Source organism: Notothenia rossii (genome assembly GCF_949606895.1).
Source record: "Notothenia rossii genome assembly, chromosome: 8".
Lineage (NCBI taxonomy): Eukaryota > Metazoa > Chordata > Actinopteri > Perciformes > Nototheniidae > Notothenia > Notothenia rossii.
This window is the reverse complement of record NC_136906.1, coordinates 23898064-23919977: the sequence shown is the minus strand read 5'-3', so window position 1 is coordinate 23919977 and position 21914 is coordinate 23898064. Positions and strand designations below refer to the sequence as shown.

The window sequence follows — 21914 nt, the reverse complement described above, 5'->3', positions numbered from 1 at the left end:
AAAACAGTTAACTTTTTCTTATTCATTTTAAAGTTTCTGTCAGAGAACACTGTGATTGAAGCCAACATTTCCAACAAAACCAAAGGACACCTTGTAAAACTAAAGAGAGGTTCTGAAACCGGTTTTTCGATCAGACCATGAATATTGTCTTCTCTGCAATATAGCAAATAAAAAATGCGACATATGCAGTTTATGCAATGAAGGTGTAGAACATGACATTTACATCCCAAGTCTTTTTTCACACATACCTAACATGTTGAATGTGATACAGAAATGCTACTATTGCTTTTGTGACCTTTTCATGTGCGTGACATTGGGTAACCAAACATGAGACCAGATCTGTTATTAACAGCTGTTTAAATAGCTTTAACCAAATAAATATTAGTTTTGAAACAACACACATAAGACTCCACTTTGGGTTACAGGTCCTCCAACAACAGATCATGATGCTAAACTTACGCTGTGTGTTCCGCCATCATTGTAGTTCGAACAGGACTACAATTCAATGGTCTTGAGGTGAATACTTTAGGCCACAATCATACTTTCAGTTCAATTCCCGATAATAACACTTGACTGAAAAAAGCATGTTTGGCTTTAGACTTGGAGCGGTCTGATAAGCCGTCAGCAGAACTAATGGAGCCGAACAGCTTTGTTAGCAGTTGTCTTGGGAGGGGCAACATTCAGCTCTTATTTTATCAGACCCCTGATTGCCGGGATTAATTAACTCAGCATTCCTGGCATGTGTCTCGGTAGAGCGCTTCTATTTTGATGTGGGAATTGTAGACTGTAATTGATTTTGGCAAGATTACATATCAGAGATTTTTAACTGACATCAAGAAACTATTTCCTGAAAAGCTACAAATGCTGAAACTGCACTCTCCGCGACAACATTGCTCTTCATGGTTTATGAAGCTGCTATTTACGGATTGCAAGCCAATGTGTCAATGTGTGAGCAGAATCTTGTCTATCTATAACTTTACAAGCATTTTCAAGCACTACATCAAAGCTTCGATAAAGGTCAGCTTTGATGTGTCTGGACCCAAGTTTGGACAGTTTGAGGCCAGAAATGTGGAAATGCAGCATTTCACAGTTAAAGATAGGTGCTTAACTCTTCCATGTAATGATAGAAATAAGTCTTCCAAAATAAATCCCTTGTCCATCCCCTCTAGATTGAAACATTGTGCTTTTTGATCTGGTGCCCCTTTATCTGTGACTTCCACTTCAACACTGTGGTAAATGTTTGGTTTATAAATGGAAATATAAAAGAGTTGGGCTGGTGTTAATAACAGTATTCAAAACTAGAGAATACAATTCCTGAAGAAATTGCTAGAGGGAATGCTTTATGCTGAAAAGCTGACGCTGAATTGCTATGCTGAAATGTATTGTGTAAGAAGAAAGTGAAGAATTTAGATTGAAATGATACATGAACACTAGGGGCTTGAATGTGTGATGAGAGAAGAAAAGGAAGTAAAAAGGCTTGGAAAAGCAGCATAATATTTGAACTGCAAACTTTTGAACTAACTTGATGGCGAATGATCTGTCGCCATGGCTACGGCATTTGATGACACCCCATAATACGCTTAGATGTGTTGATGGCTGCATCGTTACCAAACCTGTGAAGTTTTGGGCCATTTCGAGCATTTGAACTGAAGTTGTGAGAAAAACGTGTTTCATAGTGAGCATTGTGTTGCCAAGGCAACGACATTTGAAGAAACTGTCAAATAGACGTCTTTACGGCTGGACTGTTAGCACACATGTGAAGTTTGAGAACTTTTTTACCATTTTCATAGGAGTTATAACTATATCGTGTTTTACGGCGAGGGATGCGTTGCCATGGCAACAGCTTTTGAGGAAAACTCATTAATGGCACATAGACATGTTGAAGGCTGGACCATTAACCATCATCTGAAGTCTGCTGCTCTGAGCATGTCAGTTGGAGTTATGACATTATCGTGTTCCATGACAGAGGTGTTTATATTTGAGCTAACAATGTCCAGAGCTAACAACATGTCCAGAGATCAAAGGTTTCCATGGTGATGTGCAATAATCAGTGAGAGGAGAGCCTTTTCATTGTTCTGAATGAGAGATAAACCTCTTACATGTGAACGTTTTGTTGAAGAACCATAAAAGATATCAGTGAAATTTCAAAGCCTGAAGCATGTCAAGGAACTTGAGCATCTGAAGTCTACTTTATATTATGAATGGAAATATAAAAGGGTTGGGCTGGTGTTAACAACAGTATTCAAAACTAGAGAATGCAATTCCTGAAGAAATTGCTAGTGGGAATGCTTTATGCTGAAAAGCTGACGCTGAATTGCTATGCTGAAATGTATTGTGTAAGAAGAAAGGGAAGAATTTAGATTGAAATGATACATGAACACCGGCGGCTTGAATGTGTGATGAGAGAAGAAAAGAAAGTAAAAAGGCTTGGAAAAGCAGCAGAATATTTGAACTGCACATTTTTTAACTAACTTGATGGCGAATGATCTGTCGCCATGGCAACGGCATTTGATGACACCCTATAATACGCTTAGATGTGTTGATGGCTGCATCGTTACCAAACCTGTGAAGTTTTGGGCTATTTCGAGAATTTGAACTGAAGTTGGGAGAAAAACGTGTTTCATAGTGAGCATTGTGTTGCCAAGGCAACAACATTTGAAGAAACTGTCAAATAGACGTCTTTACGGCTGGACTGTTAGCACACATGTGAAGTTTGAGAACTTTTTTACCATTTTCATTGGAGTTATAGCAATATTGTGTTTTATGGCGAGGGATGCGTTGCCATGGCAACAGCTTGTGAGGAAAACTCATTAATGGCACATAGACATGTTGAAGGCTGGACCATTAACCATTATCTGAAGTCTGCTGCTCTGAGCATGTCAGTTGGAGTTATGAGATCACCGTGTTCCATGACACAGGTGTTTATATTTGAGCTAACAACGTCCAGAGCTAAAAACATGTCCAGAGATCAAAGGTTTCCATGGTGATGTGCAATAATCAGTGAGAGGAGAGCCTTTTCATTGTTCTGAATGAGAGATAAACCTCTTACATGTGAACGTTTTGATGAAGAACCATAACAGATATCGGTGAAATTTCAACGTGTGAAGCATCTGCAGGAAGTTGAGCATATGAAGTGTGCTTTTTGTGTACTTTCGGGTTAATAATGTGGCCTTTTGGCAGATTAACTAAAGGTGTGCGACTAATGCTGTGAGTAAAGATCAGCTTGAATTTATAATTGGCTTTAATGGAGACATGTTGAAGGTTTTTGTCACTTCATGCCCTCAAGAGGCATTTTGTTTAATTATTTTTTGCTTAATTTATTTTCATTTTTCAAGCTATGAGATGTTTTCCTATGTTTGTCATGACAAATTATGTCTCAGGAGTGTAGGGTTTGGAAATTATGGCAGGTTTAAAAACAAATATCAATGCGAATTTCAAGCTGTCCTCCACTCTAGCTTTGAGATCACACACCTTAACGAGCTGCTCAATACACAATAATGTTAAAATCTGAAGAAGGCCTCTTTACCAAGGTCTGAACAATGTTTAATATTTCTAAAAGTAAGAATCAGATTTAAAAGTTGTTGAACAAGAATAATGTCAGAAAGATGTGTAACATTTTAAAGTTGGAATGAGTTTCTGAGTGAAAGTATGAAGGAACAGTTAGCAGTTGAAGTCGAATGAAGATTTTTCAAGTCTGAAGAGTTTCTCCATTGACTTTAATGTTAAAAATGTGATGAATTATGGGATGGAATTATGAAAGTTATGAATGAGAAAAGTAAGCTTTCAGCGTCTCCATCAGACGGAAAAGAATAGGCTGAGACAGTGTGACCACGTCATTAGTCTGCTGCTCTAATTATGTCAATTGGAGTTATGACATCATCCTGTTCCATGACACAGGTGTTTATATTTGAGCTAACGACGTGTCCAGAGATCAAAGGTTTCCATGGTGATCAGTGAGAGGAGAGCATTTTCATTGTTCTGAATGAGAGATAAACCTCTTACATGTGAACGTTTTGTTGAAGAACCGTAACAGATATCAGTGAAATTTCAAAGCGTGAAGCATGTCAAGGAACTTGAGCATCTGAAGTGCACTTTTTGTGTACTTTCGGGTCAATAATGTGGCCTTTTTGGCAGATTAACTAAAGGTGTGCGGCTGCTGTGGTGGGGAAAGGTGAGGCTGAATTTACAATTGGGTTTAATGGAGACATGTTGAAAGTTTTTGTCACTTCATGCCCTCAAGAGGCATTTTTTTAAATTATTTTGCTCGATTTTTTTATCTTTCAAGCTACGAGATGTTTTCCTACGTTCGTCATGAAAAATTATGTCTCAGGAATGTAGGGTTTGGGAATTATGGCAGGTTTAAAAGAAAATATGAAGGCAAAATTAAATCTGTCCTCCACTCTAGCTGTGACATCACACACTCTAAAATCTGAAGAAGGCCTCTTTACCAAGGTCTGAACAATGTTTAATATCTCTAAAAGTGTTACACGAATAATGTCAGAAAGATGTGTAACATTTTAAAGTTGGAATGAGGTTTCTGAGTGAAAGTATGAAGGAGCAGTTAGCAGTTGAAGTTGCATGAAGATTGTTGAAGTCTGAAGAGTTCTCCATTGACTTCCATGTTAAAACTGTGATGAATTATGGGATGTATCTCTGGAATTATAAAAGTTATTAATGATAAAAGTAATAGCCATCGATTCCCGACCGAGCTGAACGTTGTGATGTTTGAACGGAGTTTCTGCGATGTTCAATGTGGGGAAAGAAGAGGCGCAAAATAACCCGACGGAATAATAAAGAATTTTGTGCGTAGCATAACAGATAGTTGGAATGCTGTGTCAGCATTCCAACTAAACCATGTGTTGCACTTGACTCAGCAGTCGACCATGACTTCATTTCCCTGCAGTGTTTACATGTTGCCTTGTCTAGTTTGAGTGGAGTTAACATCTTATATCTTGTATATTAAATATATAAGATGATTCAATATACCCCGGAAATACTTGAAATGTAGTAAACAAACAAAACTAGCACAATTGCAAATAACCCCCCTCTCACCTCAACGGAAATTTGATCTCCTTCATGTTTGCGACCACCTCTGCTCGTCAGTGAATTGCAAACGTCCTATCAGACACAGACAGATGTGTTAGTCCATTAATAAACAATATTATATGAACAACATTTCCATACTGTAGTATTTAGCACCTTGACTCTGCTGTAGACTTTGTTTGAATTTGCCAGAACGTGCCATAATGACAAATGATGGTTAAGCTGGTATACATCAAATCAAACAAGTTTCAGCTTATACTCCTGGACCAGACCTTGGTTTCACGTAGAAGTATAACCTTTTATAGTTATATAGAGGATTTGAACAATATATCAGTTTTATATAGATTCTGTGACATAACACTAGATATCGCCTTAGATTTTCTATATCATCATCAAAGTGTCTTTCCTTGTTTCAAAAGGCTGCATTACAGTAAAGTTGTGTCATCTAACCTGACCTGTCCTTGCTGTTTCTAATATTAGCCTCTATCCACTTAGCCATTATATCGACATAATTGATTGTTATCTATCAAGTCTATGTAAATATCTTTGGTCAAACCTACAATATTGTTGCAATATCAATAATGGTAATTGGTTAAAAATATGGGGATATTTGATTTATTTCCAACACGTGCAATTTCTGAGATGCTGGAGAAGCTACTTCTACCTATAAATGTGAGCCATCCCTTTGGCCAAGAACAGCAACCATTTTAAACTGGCAACTCACATCAATAGATCCTTTGGAGAAGCAGGTTCATTAGTCCATTACCCATCAGCCTACTGTTGCCGACACTGATGTTAAGTTTGGGGATAATTAGTTGTAATGTACACTGGGATAATTCTGAACATTAAGAAATGCACACTGCAGTAAAAACAGCATGATGCAACTCTAATGAGCGCCCAGAGTTGGTATCAAGATGGAAGAATGAAATATTCATGGAGGATTGTGAAGCCCGGTCTGAACAGAGACACTTTACAACCCTAATGAACCACTTAGCCTTCTCAGGCCTTCACCCTACTTTTACAGCACCTAAGACAGTCACATCAGATCACGGGTGCTATATTCACCTGAAAGTGGAGAAGTTCAATCAACCAGACTAACATTAATGACATGCATAACATAGCTAAAAATGTTCAGCTCGAACTGTCAAGGGTAGTGTCCCAAAATGCAAAACATGAGGGAGACACACACTTGTGAAAACTGACTGATAAATACCCCAATTTGTTTAGCAGCGAATCTAACAAATCATTTATTTGCTTGAAAAAGCAATGTTGATTTCTGAATCATTTAGCTGAGCAGCAAATATGCATGAGACAATAAAGACGTGCCGTGTTAATTTATCTGGCAAAACATGAGTTTTAATGAATTTTAATACCATCATGAACATTGACTGTAGTGCCTTCCACTAATGAAATTGCATGCAATAATAAGGGACTTCAATTACATATAGTTTTAAAATATAAAATATTATGTCACTCATTTGACAGATAACTTACACACATACCACAACTACACAGCCTGTATTTTTGTTAGGGATGCTCCAATCGCCAATTTTGGGGGCGATCACAGATCGCCGGAATCAGTATCGGCCAATACCGATCGCCGATCCGATCGAGTGGGCGAGGCCTAAATGGAAGATTTAAACATCACTTTAAATTTTCCATTTAAAGTGATGTTTAAAACTCAGTTAATGGGGCTCATTCACTGGGGCTTCCACAAACAACAATCAACTTAATTATTACATTCAAATGATGTACATTATTCAAGTTTACATTCACACTGGAGAAATGAGCGGAAGCACTCTCTTTTCCTCTTTTCCTCTCTCCCTCTCCTGACAGCCTGTCAGTATCTCATGGAGCTCACTGATCCAGTAATGAGTGACCCGACAGTGAAGAATACATATATTTATAACTAATTTAGCTTGTTCCAGACGTAGATAAAATAGCTAAGTGTGTTAGGTCTAACTCTTGTGTGTTTCGCTCCACTCACCGGTCCGGCGGGCAGAGTTGCAGGATTTCTGCTTCGCATACTGCTATTTTACTGTCTTTTTCAGACACCTTAAAATAATGCCAGACCGGTGAAGCCATTTTGGCGAGCTCGTTTTGCCGCACACTGAGAAAAGTATCATGTATTTTACGTCATGCGATTGGCTCTCGCGATCGGCATGTTTAGAGAGCACCGATCGATCAGTAGAGTGAGTATCGGCCGATCTCGATCGGTGACCGATCGATCGGAGCATCCCTAATTTTTGTACATATATACAGTACATATAGTCAGTGCTTGAATTGGGCCGGTACTCACCGGTACTCAGCCGCCGGCAATATACGTATATATTGTAAACGCAACGCAGCGCAAATGTGGGTCTGACTCTGCCTCACAGAGGGTGACTGGCTGTCTACATGACGTGGCCTGCCGACATTGCCACTTTCATACAGATCATACTAATGCCCTCGATTGGTCTCTGTGTGTCATTCAAGCTCGGGAGGGTGTGTGTTGGTGTATGTGCGCACCGGTTACGTGTATTGTTGTTAGCATCTGGTGCTAGCTAGCTGCGCTAACGGATATAAGGAGCTGTTTCAACAACAAGGTGGAGGGAGAGTCCTTTGCTGTCAGACTGAGAGGCTGATAACTACAGCTCTGGTGAGGTAAATTACTCTCTGAGTCTTTAGATAGTTAGCTTAGTTTAAGTTATCTCAGTGGGTCTCAAATGGTTCGGTCACTGGTTATGGCCTTGTACTTATGATTTTATGATTATTTAAATGTATACATTTTTGTTTCATATGGGTGTAGTCTCTTTATTTCCCCCTCAAAATGCACCAGATTGATGCATTTAAGTCCAACATTTAAAAAGAAATCTTACTGGGGGAGCATGCCCCCGGACCCCCCTATAGGATTTGAGGCCCGGGTCCACTGTTCCCAAATAGATTTGCAATTTTTTTTAAATAGTAACCCATCTCCATATGTTTCTTTTTGGGTAGTAGATTTAAACTAGAGGGCTATCACTTTGTGCAGCAACGCTATTGACAAATAAATCCAGCAAAATGGCACAAAAAACTGGTAGTGGCCTCAGGGACGAGGAGTCATTTAACCAGCCAGTAGGAGCCAAGCTTTACTTTCTTTTATATCCATAAAGAAAAAGTAAATCTGTTTACAGTTGTTTCAATATGGATGTTGAGAGGTATCCATATATCTCTTAATTTTGCTCTCAAAGTGCACCAGAGTGATGCATCTAACTTCAATATTTTTAAAAAAATGTTCCCAGTCCACTCCCCACTCATAAAAATAGCACTTTACCACTGCACCCCCTCTAATCTCAGATGCACCCTGATTCATTTTTGTTTAAGTACAGTGAGCCTTTCTAAAATATACAGTAAAGAGACAAACCCACCAGCATTATAGGATATACTATGACTTTGTGCCAAATACTTGTTGCTGATTTAGAGTACTGGCACCTTTTTTATTCCAATTCAAGCACTGCATATAGTGCTAGTTTTGGCTTCAACACCCATCAAAGGAGGGATCTGTATTTGCCAGGAGAGGACATTGTCACAACTTTTTCTTTTTTTTATCTTGGCCCTCAAACCAACCTTTGTGACAGTTTCTCACATGTTCTGTTTAAGTTTGAACCCGAGGGTACAGAAATGGTAACATTTCAAAAAGCCTGCCAAAAGTCTTCAGAGATGAGGGTTAAAGAGGTCATGTAGTTTCGTGTAACCACCAAAGTTTGGCTGCCCGTAGAAAAGCATATCTGACAGTACATGTCTGTGCCTCGGCCGGTGGGCAGACAGGAGTGAGCGGCCCTCCCTCGGGGTCTCACTCTGCTGTGTGTGTCTACTGAGAGGAGGGGGCGCGCTGGTAAAGCCTCTCTGCGGAGCACCCCTGGGACCCGGGCTTGTGAACGTTCTGTCAAAAGCTGTGAGCACCCACGTCAGGCACAGTTTGCTCGGTTACATACACTCCAGCGGAGGCTTTAATGAGTCTCTATGTTTCAGGTTTAACAGGCATATTTAATTACATTTAGCTATATATTCATTAATCATCACCTGCTATGATAAAGAAAACAGGACAGCTTCTCTTGGACAATTTAAACCGACTAAATCTGAAAGCGTGTTACACATTGCTGTTTGTTCCTGCAGTGTTCTCCCAATCATCTTATAAAACATTTTAAAACATTTTTTAGACAGAGAATTAAATATAATGTCATTTCACACCTATACCGGTAAAAAAAATGATGGGAAACCAGTAGGGACAATATGGCCTATTATCGATTGAGATCATTCATTTGTTGACATTTACAGCTTTTAACTTTTGCAAGCATTTTTTTCAATATTTCCCACTAATATAATTATTTAATAAACATTACGTGGATCCCAGATAAGGGGCATGAGATTGAAGGATGGAATAACCACTTATACATTAAAGTAATTTCTTTGCTAAAACTGACCTGTTGGCCCCTTTGAGGCGATGAGTGTTTGATACATGTCTAATGGCACCTACTCAAACTCCACAACAAAAGGACTATAAACAACCTCCCGGACGGTCAATCTAATGGCATTTAACCACTATTTAAGACATATGTAAAGGAAGTTAAAGACATGTTAATACCTACCATCTAATATGGCCTTTGTTAACGGTACTGATTTAATTGCTTTTTAAAAGACTTGTTTACCAATATCCTATTAACTTGTAAAAAATAAATTCCAAGGAAAGACTGCAATTTATAGTTCTTTATTTTAGAGAACAACAACATTGAAATAAACTACGATTTCTTTATAAGAATAGATCTGAAACCTAAGCCAGTCAGTCCCTAAAGCCCAATTGTGTGTTCACCTAGGGCCCAATTAGAGGAGTAGTAGTGGCAAGTCGAGCATTACCGGTCTCCGCAGGCCGGAGAGATCTGGACTCTTGTTTATCTCTCATTTCAATTGTAGGAACCAAGCATTAGACTATTTCTCCGTCACGTTATTAATAACTGCCAAAACAACGTATGCTGCCCGGCCAATATATGTGTTCAATTAGGATTATCCTGAGACACAATTCATCGGGGGGGTGGAGTTCAAGTCTCCATGCAGCTTGTCAAACTGCACAAACTTCCATAAGGCTTTAAAGGGTTCGGATTTGCAATTAACTAAAGCGACAGTGAGGAGAACAATGCACCTACCGCAGCCACCCCCACCATAGAGCTTTTCCATTATTTTAACAAGCACAACAACATATTGTATGTTAATAGATTTCCTCCCAGTCCTCTAGAGCTCGCCCTGCCTGTTGTCAGTCTTGTTGATTACCAGGAACGCAATTAGAATTTCAGGGCGCTGTTCAGCATTGGTATTCCTGATAATCAGCTTAATGCACCGACATGGTCTTCTACGTGTCACCCGCTGCTTTTACCGACCTGTTTCATCTTCAGGGAGTGTCTCTATTCGACCTCCGATGAGCATCATGTTTAAACTTTTTGTTCCGTTCATTTGAGACATGATTACATCTCAAATAAAGCCTTTAGCCTATGCAAATGCTTCAAGAATACTAATAAGCAATACCTCTGTTGCACATGTCGAAGCGGAAAATGGTTACTTTCATTTGACTCAAGGCTCATTAAAAAGGAAGGTAATTGCAATTCTACCATAATATTCCTGAAGAAAGGATAAATTAAAATAATTTGTAATTAGTCGTAAATGAGAAAGGCTCCCAAATCGTGTCATTGCAAGATAAAAGTACAGTAGAGCGCATATTTCTATAATTTCACATTTCATTCTAAGATTAATATTTTTGGTCACATCCCAACTGAGTATCAACGATGCATTACCTTGGACTTAAGCCATCCCCTGACTTTTTCTCAGTCCCACCAGCGGCCTTTAATGTTAATTTGTCGATTCTTCAGACAAAATATGAGCAAACTAATGACGTTAAAGTGGCAATATTAGGCTTTATAGTGTTTACCCTTTCCTGCTCTGTGTTTTTGTGCATGTAAATGGTCTGTAAAAGGCCAATTTCCTTGCCTGCAGATCCTACAGTTCACGCCAGAGGGAGTTTCTTATTTTTGCTTAGAGTGAATACAAAAATGCCGCAATTTGGCAATAGCTTGGCCATTTTGAAATTGCAGGATGTCCTGAGTTGCGTTGGAGATAATTCTCTCTGGAACCTCGACCAACGTTGTACAGAATTAGTAAAGTCAAGTTATGTAGAGCAGTGACATACACATTCACAATCACAAGTTCCAGCTTCTCAAATATGAGGAATAGCTGGTTTTCTCTTTTGAATATGATTGTAGAGTGAATATCTTTGAGCTTTGGAACATTAGTCGATCATGCAGAAATAATTTGTTTTCAACAATTCCAAGAGCACACACAGTTTTATGGATTTGTTTAAAATAAGAGGATCGATTTTCAACAGAGGCGGCAAATTCAGACCACTTTACCTCACTTGTTTTTTTCCCATAGTGCTGTTGTAAAACTAAAGTAACTATCAAATGTATGATGGTTGAATTAAAGGCCTGTTGTGAATGCGATGAAGACATCAGCTGTTAGTCGTACAGTGGGTCCTGCTTCTATCCCACTCCTACGCAGACATCCCACACAGTTATCAGGCACTATGAATAATCTATTCAGAGCACTCCACCAGTGTGATAATATGTTGGAGGGCGCTGCCAGATAATGATACACTTGTGATTCTTTGTATGAAAGTATTACAGACCCTGAAAAAAGAGGTGCAGGAACACCATTTTGTAATCTTAACTTTTTTATTCCAGTTCATATGTCTATGAAAACAGTTTTCTTGTATATTTTAAGTGCTTTATTCCAACCAAACAATGAACTCACTGCCAATGTATATATGGAATAGAAATTAGAACAAACATGGCTGCATGTTATGCAACTCATGCTTATTTAATGTAATGCATAAAATAATCATTTGCAATGATGGGCACATTGTGTATTTCATATTAAGGATTTTTTTGTGCCCTAAAGCTAATAACAAAAAGGTATATCATCACCTTTTACATGATATGGTTGATATGCAGCAGTAACTTATCACTTAACATTATCATTTATTTAGAGTCTTGTATCCGTCCACTAGGCCTAATATTTATTCTTTCAAAGCTCTATTTTTATTAAAACTTGTAGCTTCCAAGCTAAACTGTATTTGTATCACTCGATTAGGTTTCTGTCAAGTTCTTGTATTTATATTACATAGTTTTGAAGTATAAATGATACTTTTAAAAAGGGCCCTATAAGCTTTTGGGGGTTTACCCTTTCCTGAAGGGGGATATATAGGTTTGTGTGCATGTAAATGGTCTGGAAAGGCTAAAATCCCAAATTTCCTTCCAGAGGGAGTTTCTCTCGAACCCCGCCTCGAACCCCCCTGTCTGAAAGACCTCCATTGAACTCCTTGTTTTACATTGTTAAGATCAGGACATCATGTAACACTGGCGCTTCTATTGACTATAGCGATCCAACACATTGTATGTGATTGTGATTAAGGGGTGGGACATCTCTAATCGGTAGACCAATCACAACAGAGCCGGCCAGCTAACCAATCAGAGCAGACTGGGCTCTGGTTTCAAACAGAGGGTGAAAAGAGGTGCTGCAGCACAGGCAGTATGAGAAAAATAAAGACCTTGTCACAGCAGAGGCACAAAATACAAATATGAACCTGAAAGTGAGCAAATACGGCCCCTTTAAGACACTCATTGGTTGTGATAATATTGTTTAAAGTTGGTTTAATTATTTTCATTCTCTAGACTGCAAATGTTAAACTTTGAGCCTTTCATCAATGTGACCTATGAATAGCGTACTAATGGCCTCTGTTTCACCCGAAACCCTCCCTCTCCAGACGGCTGTGAGATGTTCTGTTTGTGATTTAACAAACCGAGAACCACTTAGTCATCAAGCTTAAAGCGGCTGCTTACTGTAGCTCTTTAATGAGCTGAGTTCATTCCAATTATGTAAGCATCAGAAATGGAGAACAAAGCAGATACATCTGAAACGTGTAGGCTTTATTCAGATTAAAGGCAATAATAGGACCTTGAAAGGCTTCTATGTCAGTGTTTATCTCCTTATATTTAATAGTTTCTCAATAAGCAGACGACTTGAAGTGGTGAAGAGGTGCCTGTTTTCATTTTTGCAAAGCAATGCCAGCGTCTTTCCCTTTGAGCTAGAGTTCTTGTTCATAACAGCCACAGTACAGACATTTAGCAAATTTATGCAGTCTAACAAAGTGCTTTTCCCTTTCATGTCTAAGAATCTAACAAACAAAGAGAAGATTATGCAGCGTGTATATCATCCAAAGCCTCAAATGATTTTGGTCCCACTTAAAACACAACCTGCTGCATAGTGTCTGCAGCTTCTCCTGCTTTCATTCAGCAAATTCCAGTAGCAACAAAATATGAAAGTTCTCTGATTATGCAAATTCAAAAAGCAGTTTTATGAACCAGCCGTTCCTGTACGTTCATTTACAAAACAGCTGACTTCTTTGAGCTCATGTTTAACAATTAAAAAAGTTCTGTGGAAAAAAACGTTTTCATCAAAGTTTTATACGCAGCTCAAGGCTTTTTTCACGCTGAAAGCCACTTGTAAGGAAGCATGTGAGCACATCATCACATTTATGTCAATCCAATCAATGCTTTCCATTAAGACTCGGAATAGATTTACGTAATTAAACCTCCGGGGCCGAGTCACAGCAACTCAATGATTTATCTAAATGGTTAAACGTCTCACTGATACCTGTCGTAATTCTGTGAACTGCTGCAGCAGACAACATTGGAAATGAAATACTGCAGGGAAAATGAAAAGATTTGTTTCTTATTTTATTCCTGCTCACTGCAAATAGGCTAATACTAGCCCGTCAGTACGGCACGAAGATGGCATGAATATAAATAACAGTTTTATTTAAATGATGCATTTTTCTCAAATCTGTGTACGACACATTATGTACAAACAATTCCATAACTGAAACCAGCCGAGAGCATTTTCTCGGATGTTCACATTATCCTCAGACAAACACAAGACGGATATTTACAACACTGTCAGACACCATGTCTGACAAACCATTCCAGTCACAAAGATGCTTCTTTGTCTGCATCATTTGAATAACATGTAGGTCGAACAGAATAACTCTATTAGTAGCAGCTGATATTCATCACCTCATCTACAATGAAAATTAGGCAACATATTTTCTAACAAAAGGAAATAGACGTCACATTTTGCCACTGCACCTGCAGCCCATGAGTTTCTTTAAATTGCTCTCCTCTCTAACAATGCTGGCTTTCCAAAACGCCCCAATTACACAGTCATTCACATGCCAGGGCTTTATCAGCAAATCTTTTCTAATCTGTTCACTTTTGTGCCTCTGAATTGCACTTTAAGGGGGCATATATATTTAGGAGGGGTATTTAAGCTCAATTGAAAAGATCCTGTTATAGATCCTTCAAGCTATTTAATGCTTATGTCCTCTTCACTGTTTTTGTCCACGACTGCTAAAATCTTGATGGAAGTGAAGCGGGCCAAGTTACTTACCCAGCTTTTGTGGTGAATTAAAAAGTTAGAAATGACATATTTATTCACAAAAGAAGTGAAAATACACTGTCAAATGTTACACAACAGGTGGTTTCCTTTGTATCCAACCTACAAATGCATTTGTTATTGATCTAGTGAGGAACAATAATATTGCATACTGATGATATTTTAATAAAATTATTTTATTTTTTATATCAATTAAAAAACCTGCAGCACATTATTTAGTCCACAGGCCAACACAGAATTTCTATTACAATGTATTTTATCTGCTACACTACTGAGCCCGTTTGTAAGCATCTGTAGCATTCATGCTGTGCCTTTATTGTCCTTCTTTCAATAACAGCTAAAACACTACGTCAATAAAAAGGATCTATTGTGCAGAGCTGAGCCCTAGTTTGAAATTAGAAATGTGTATGAAAAGCAGATATCAAGCAAAAACATATTTTGAGTTCTTGCTTTCACGACAGCTGCGTGAATGACGCCATACTTATAAAAGTCTTTGAAAAACCCCAAACAGTAAGTATCTCAAGATAATCTAGTGATCATTTTAAAGTTTAACGTCAGCTTTGCAGATTCCACAATTGTAAGATATAGTATAAGTTGTCACAAAGAAGAAATAAAAAAGGTTAGAGAAAGTTATGTAAAACAAAAAATATGAAAGTATTAAATGTTTGCTCTCTTATACAACTGAGAAATATATTGGGGATTGTGTTAGACCACAGCAGGCAGAAATTAATGGTCCGGGAGCATAAACTAATAAAAGGGAATGTTTATCTTCCAAAGGACATGTGTTTGAATATGGCTTGAATTTGAGGACAAAGAGGAGGAAACTGCTGCAGGACACACAGTTTTAGTGAGCTCATTAATTGGGTGGCAATTATGGAAACAAGTCCTTCAGGCTGTTTTCTGCAGCTGTACTGAAACCGTATATATTGCTCTTGGATCCATTAGTGATAGTCTCTTCAGTCCAGTTGAAAAAATGCAAAAGTTGCTCTGAGCTTGAAGGGAAATGTCCTGAGATCACTTAAAATGCAGTTCATTAAATTTGTTTTAGTTCTGTGTCTTTCCTTTTCCAGATATACAATTGTCTAACTGGCAACAATGCATACATAAGTTTACGAGAACAGTAAAAAGGACGCTTTCGGGCAAATGAATTAGAGGAAAAGCCTTTCACTAAGAGAATGTTGTTGTCATTCTTTCTCTTTTTAAACATAAAAGCATTTAATTCTTAAGGATTTTGCTAAATTGTTCCCTTTAAACCAACTTTAGGATGAAAGAGAATACTAAAGTTTGTCACTTTTGTGTAATATTCCTCGTTATCCTAACATCTGAGATTTCCAAATGTTATATTTTCCAACACATGAGAATGCCTTTAGATTAGAGTTGAGTTGCTCACATTTCATGACACACCGTTTGTTGTTCTTCAAAGAAACAAATGGAACCATTTTGTGAAATCTCTCAGTAGTCCATCAGTAGCCGAAGATGAAAGCGTAAAGATAGCATCATTCAATATTTAAGAAAAGCTATACATCAAAAATAATTTCATAGTATCATCACTTATTATGGTGGTGGCATCGTTTGCTGCTGCAGGAAATATGGGGAATGGATGTGTTTGTCACTCACAAATGTAAGATCTTGATACATTTAAGAGTGAAAATGTGATTAACACACACAAAGTATAGATACACTTTGATGTATGGTACACAAACACACGCTACTCTGGGGAATTTCTATACTTATTTTTTTAAGAAATTCATGTTTTTGCTCATATTATTTCTCATAGTATTTCTCCTTGTAATAACTCCTACAGCAAGTGAATATGCTCATAATTCACATGGTACCGTGTTAATATTTGGCTTGCAGCCTTTCATCACTCCTTCAATGCACCAAGGTTTGCACAGCAGAGGAAACTTTCCATGATAAACGTCCCCCCAGTGCTGCATTAAAAACAGTTGGAGTCTTATGGTATAAGGGGCCCACAAATCTAAACACCTGAATCTGACATGCATCACTAGGCTACGATAATTGCTAACAGTATCTCAATATTCATGAGTTGAAGCAGATAATCTTCTCTTATGAAATGTTGTGAAGCGATGATAAGATGCAGATGACCATCAGTACATGACTATTAGATACAAATGTGGCAAAGAGTGCAGCTGAATGTGGGAACAGTGTACTTCATGAAGCAGAAGCTCAGCAGTTTAGATGTGATTATGATATGAGGAAGAGTAAAGAAAGTGTCACATAAACCCACTGAAAGAGGAAAATGTTTCTCTAATGCTTAGCTGAAGGGACCAAATAGCACTTTTCAGGCTCAATCCAAAATGTCAATAGGCTGCTGTGTACACGACCACAAGAATGTTTACAGCCTTCAAGCCAACACACTATTTCACCTCTATTAGTCTGCAGCGAGACAATAAGAAACCCACAATAACAACAACAAACAGAGAAAATACTATCACACAGCACAATGAAAACATCATAACAGACAAGCCATAAGAAGCTTAACTAGCATAACAAAAGCGTTTCACAATTAGCATCACAACACAGCAGAAATAAGCAGCCAGCAGATGCTAACACATTTCCTAGAAAAACATCAACACAGCACTCAGAAGTAGCTTATTAAAACAAACAACTGTTGACGTTTACTTACTTGAGTCAGGCATTCAGTCTTTACCTTGGAAACACTCGCTGACAGCCCTGTGAGAGATTAGAAAATGGGTAAATAGTAGCTGTTTTGGTAATTAGCTCACTCTTAAGACCCAACCCAGTCTCATGGCATTTCGTGTTCACCAACACGATTTTTAATCTATTGATTCGTGTTCACCAACACGATTTCCCCCTTTTTTTCGTGTTGCACAGCACGATTTTAAAAGCAATGTATTTCTATTGGTAGTCTCACGGCATTACGTGTTATAGGAAGACCGGAAGCTGTGTGGTTCATAAAAACATGTTCTTACTCAATATCAAGCCACAATTATTGCTTTTATTTTAAATCGTATAATTTCTGACTTTTGTTGCCGTCTGTGAGAAAAATAAATGGGTCTGAGAGCCTCACGATACTGAAATCTGTATTTTTTTAATATTTTTTTCCTTCTAATTTGTTATTCTTTTCAAAATAACACACTGTTATTTACTCACCAATAACACATAATTATCCTTGTTTTTATTTATTGGTTTATTTCCATAATCTCTGGCTTTTTTGGCGTCCGTCAGGAACTCAATTTCAAAATAAAAATAACCGGAAACAGACGTAGGCCTCTAGGAGTTTAGGATGGCCGAAGACACTACATTACCCATAATCCCCAGCTATCGTTTAGGACTACAGTCCCCGTGATTAATCTTCAAGCTCTGGGATTGGATGTTGGAGTGGCAGTGCGCCAAGGTTACGCCGAGCGTCAAACAGCTGTTTGAAATGGAACGAGACCACGCCAGACTATCCAAAACTGGAATCGAACGCCCCCCCAGAACTACACATGCTGGCTATTGTGTTTCACAAAATGTTCTATGGGACGTCTCTACTGAACGTTTTCGTTTTTCCCACAATTAGAAGTTGCCATGACATTGGTGTTATCAAATGTAAAACATATAATTAATAAATGGGTGAAAATCGCTTGTGTCCATAATGCGCAGCATTAATATATACCCACATGACAGCTCATTGTTACTTTGTAATGTACTCCACTACAATACAGAGCTTAACCTGGTATTTTTACTCCACTACACTTATTTGAGTTACTTTGCAGATTCTGATTAATGATGTGAAATATAAACAACCCTTAAATCAGACTTTAGTTACACCTGAGTAAAATTCAGGGAAGGTGATTGTCAAGTGCCAACAATCAGGAGAGATATTTGATAGTTGGTGCTTGAGAAGACTAAACATTTATCTGCAATTGACATGAATGGAAACGAGTAATAAAGTATATTCATTACTCGTTATTCTCTACTAATAGTTAATTCAAGACTTTATAATGGCTATTTTGCACATCCCTTTCAAGATTTCAAGATTTTCAAAGTTTTTTTGACATATAATACACAACTACGGTGTATGCAATGAATGAAAATCTTGGGTCACAGGTTCCTCAACAGCGCATTACAAGACATCTATCAATGTGTGTGTGTACCTCTACAGCCATAATAACTTTATATTATTAGAGTAGGACACTTATGTATGTACAACATCTGAAGATTTGTAGTTTTATTCATGCTTTCACATAATTTTACAGCATATTGCTATACTATTTCAGACTCAGTATTTACATTCTTATATTAAAAGAAAATCAGTAATATCTTTAAAAACTACAAGTCATTTTATATCAGCTACGAACCGTTATGGTGTAAATACAGGGCCGCCCCTCCCTATAGGTCAATCACGCAGGCTGCATGGGGCCCCGCCTAGAGGGCCTCAGCTGCTGAAAAAAACAAAACATGAATAAACTAGAGCATCACTCGAAGGTGGGTTATTGTATGAGTCAAATGTACAACTTGCGAATGTTGTATAAGTCAAATTGCCGATTGCCATATTAAAACATTAACTGCAATTCACGACATGAAGAAGGCAGTCTCTGCATAGCATATAGGCTAATGGAGATGCAGTTATTTCCAGCATTCTTTATTTACCATTCATTCAAGTATGTTATGCCTTTTATCTGCTAATGTACAGGAGGAAGGGTGATAAACTGTCTGTCTAGTTGGCTTACATAACAGTTAAAGTTTACAGCCTAAAAAACATGGAGCATTTTTTCCCCTTTTATTCATTTTTATGTCAATTTGCACATTTCATGGTGATGCTCAGCCTCTCCCCTTAACTCCTAACAGTCATCATCATGTCAACCACAACACAGAGATATACTGATAGAAATATGTGTGTAGTTGTTGATACATTGCTGGGGAACTACATTTGAATACAGATTTAAGAAATATCAGTTTTTGAGCATGTAATAAGCATGTTTTGTCTTGACTATAGTATAATATAATATAGTATTTACATTATTGAATTGATTATGATTATTAGTAGAAGTAGTTTATTTGCATTAATTATATTGTAATCTTTTTGAGGCGGGGGGGGGGGGCCTCATCTCACAATGTCGCTTGGGGCCCCAAGTTGGCCAGGGGCGATTAGATCAAATCTAAAAGTCAGCCGAATTAGTGTTGATACTGCAAGGAGACGTATTGTGTGAAGAGAAATTGAAGATGTTGTTTAATTGTTGATATATGTATGATCCACGTCAAGTATTCAGTTCCGGCCGCATTTCTTCTAGTTTTTCCAAAGGTCTTCTCATCAGGGCTCTATAAATAAAAAACTACGGCAGATCTGTAATATGTAATGCAGCCGAACCGTGTATTACAATGCCGTTATGTGATGACTTTTAAAGAGAAAAGCAAGAACACTCGGAATTAAGTATTATTTTATTCTTTTTAAATGTTTTCCGATTTCATATCATATAAACACCAAATCCCAACATGCATTGCGGCTAAAACATCCAATCAGCGAGCTTAAACCATAGCTGAGGATCTTGGGTAATCGCTCGAAATGCCTACGTCTGTTTCCGTTCCGGTTATTTTTATTTTGAAATTCAGTTCCTTACGGACGCCAAACAAAAAAACGAGATTATGGAATTAAACAAATAAATAAAAACAAGGATAATTGTGTGTTATTGGTGAGTAAATAACAGTGTGTTATTCTGAAATGAATAACAAATTAGAAGGAAAAAAAGATTTAAAAAATACAGATTTCAGTATCCTGAGGCTCTGAGCCCCATTTCTTTTCCTCACAGACGGCAACAAAAGTCAGAAATTGTACGATTTGAAATAAAAGCAATAATTGTGGCTTGATATTGAGTAAGAACCAGGTAAGAACATGTTTTTAATAACCACACAGCTTCCGGTCTTCCTATAACACGTAATGCCGTGAGACTACCAATAGAAATACATTGCTTTTAAAATCGTGCTGTGCAACACGAAAAAAAAGGGGGAAATCGTGTTGGTGAACACGAATCATAGATTAATAATCGTGTTGGTGAACACGAAATGCCAAGAGACTGGGTTGTAAGACCACATGATACATCAGATACAAGCACTCACCCTGCTTAGGTGAACTAGTAAACTCCTCAGGGGAAAGATATGTGATTTAAAGTTTGAAGGAAATCTCTATTTGTGTGTGTTGAGGTGTTTAAGGTCCATAGCTAATACGAATGATGAGCAGCACAACGGTTATTTCCTCTAAAAAGCAGGTGTTTTCATGCTAGCTTCATTGCAAATTGACAGGCTAACTTTGAAATCGATGCTACGTGCTCAGCGGGCCCTGACAGTTTAAACACACCGCCTAATGAAGGAACTGCTGTTACTGGTGCCCATTGTGTCACATGTCTGCACTGCATGTCGTTTAGAATCCCTACACCAGTCACCGTTAAAAGAGAAATTACAGATGCAGCAGTTCCATCTTTATTATTTTCCATAATATGTGAAGATGTTGATGTTTACAGCTTTAAAAAGAAATCCAGATGTAACCAAACCAATAGGCCTACTATTTATTGGAAACAGAACACGTAACAAATTAAAAAGAATGCACCTGTAATCAGGGTTGGACTAGGTAGCAGTAGAGGTGGGAAGTAACTAAGTACATTTACTCAAGTAATGTACTTAAGTACAATTTTAAAATACTTGTACTTTACTTGAGTGTTTCCATGTTATGCTACTTTTTACTTCTACTCCAATACAATTCAGAGGTAATTTGTGTACATTTACTCCACTACATTTATGGAGTACCTTCTGAAATATAATCAATTCTTTAACAAGACATTAGTTACATCTGGAGTAAATCATAAGCTATCCTGCAGAATACAAAGTAATTAAAACTAGATGCACCTTTACCAGCTGTGATAAACACAAATTCATGCATCAATAATTATAATAAATATATACATATCTGAAAGAGGCCAATCTGCATAATGAGTATGTTTACTTTTGTTTCTGTAAGTATAGTTGTATGCCAATACTTACTTGTAACAGAATATTCCTACACTCGGGTACTTCTACTTTTACTCAAGTACAAAATCTGAGTACTCCTCCCACCTCTGTTACTGTAAGTAGTCTACATTAACTCAATGAGTGATCTTCAATTTTGAGTCTGTTGCGAGTATTTCCTTTCTCTGCTTCTTTATTCTTTTAGGCCTACTCTACTAGATATCATAAATAAATATTGTATTTCTTACTCTCAAATATGAAAAATAAATAACTTATCATCTGTTATTAGGATAAACGTTATTGATCCCTTATAAATCTCAAGCTACCCGGAAGTTTATAAAGTTAGATTTTATTTGTTTTATTGGAATTATGGTGCTTATGCTTTCATACTGTTA

At 37.7% G+C, this 21914-nt stretch overlaps 1 long non-coding RNA gene across 2 annotated transcripts in view; it reads right to left on the bottom strand.

The window, feature by feature from the left end:
* LOC307016415 overlaps positions 1-17310 on the bottom strand; it is a 59443-nt gene extending 42133 nt beyond the window's left edge. The window contains exon 1 of one of the 2 annotated variants that reach the window (XR_013801799.1): positions 17204-17310. This is a non-coding gene — a long non-coding RNA (uncharacterized lncRNA). Of the gene's footprint in view, positions 1-5052; positions 5119-17203 lie in introns of those variants that run through there. The other variant, XR_013801800.1, reaches the window with a different exon arrangement.
* Positions 17311-21914: the final 4604 nt, after the last annotated feature.